Below are 453 nucleotides of genomic sequence, written 5' to 3'. Positions count from 1 at the left end.
ACTCTACTGAAATTTCTTCTTCACTGAGGCTTTATTTACTGAAATTATTATTTTAGCGAAATTCTTACTTTAGTGAAATTCTTATTTAAGTGAAATTCCTACTTTCGTGAAATTACTATTTTAGTGAAATTCGCGCTTAGTGAAATTCTTAATTCACTAAAATTCTTACTTCACTGAAAATCTGATTTTACTGAAAATCTCGCTCTAATAAAAATCTTACCTTACTGAAATTCTCACTCTGCAGGAATTCTGGTCAATCTGTCATAATTGTCACGTTGTTCTGAAGTGGATTGTTGTATTTCAGAACAATGTGGTCTAACAAGTTATATTCTCAAACTAGCATCTTTAGAATTTATCATATGATGTGTCGAATTTATATCAGAGTTGTTCGAGTCTTCTACAAGTAGGATGTTGATTATTGTAGCAAATTGATAGGCAGGAAATTTGTCTGAT

Source organism: Penaeus monodon, chromosome 15 (genome assembly GCF_015228065.2).
Source record: "Penaeus monodon isolate SGIC_2016 chromosome 15, NSTDA_Pmon_1, whole genome shotgun sequence".
In the NCBI taxonomy this organism is placed as follows: Eukaryota; Metazoa; Arthropoda; class Malacostraca; order Decapoda; family Penaeidae; genus Penaeus; species Penaeus monodon.
The sequence above is the reverse complement of the archived record's forward strand: the minus strand, read 5'-3'. Positions refer to the sequence as shown.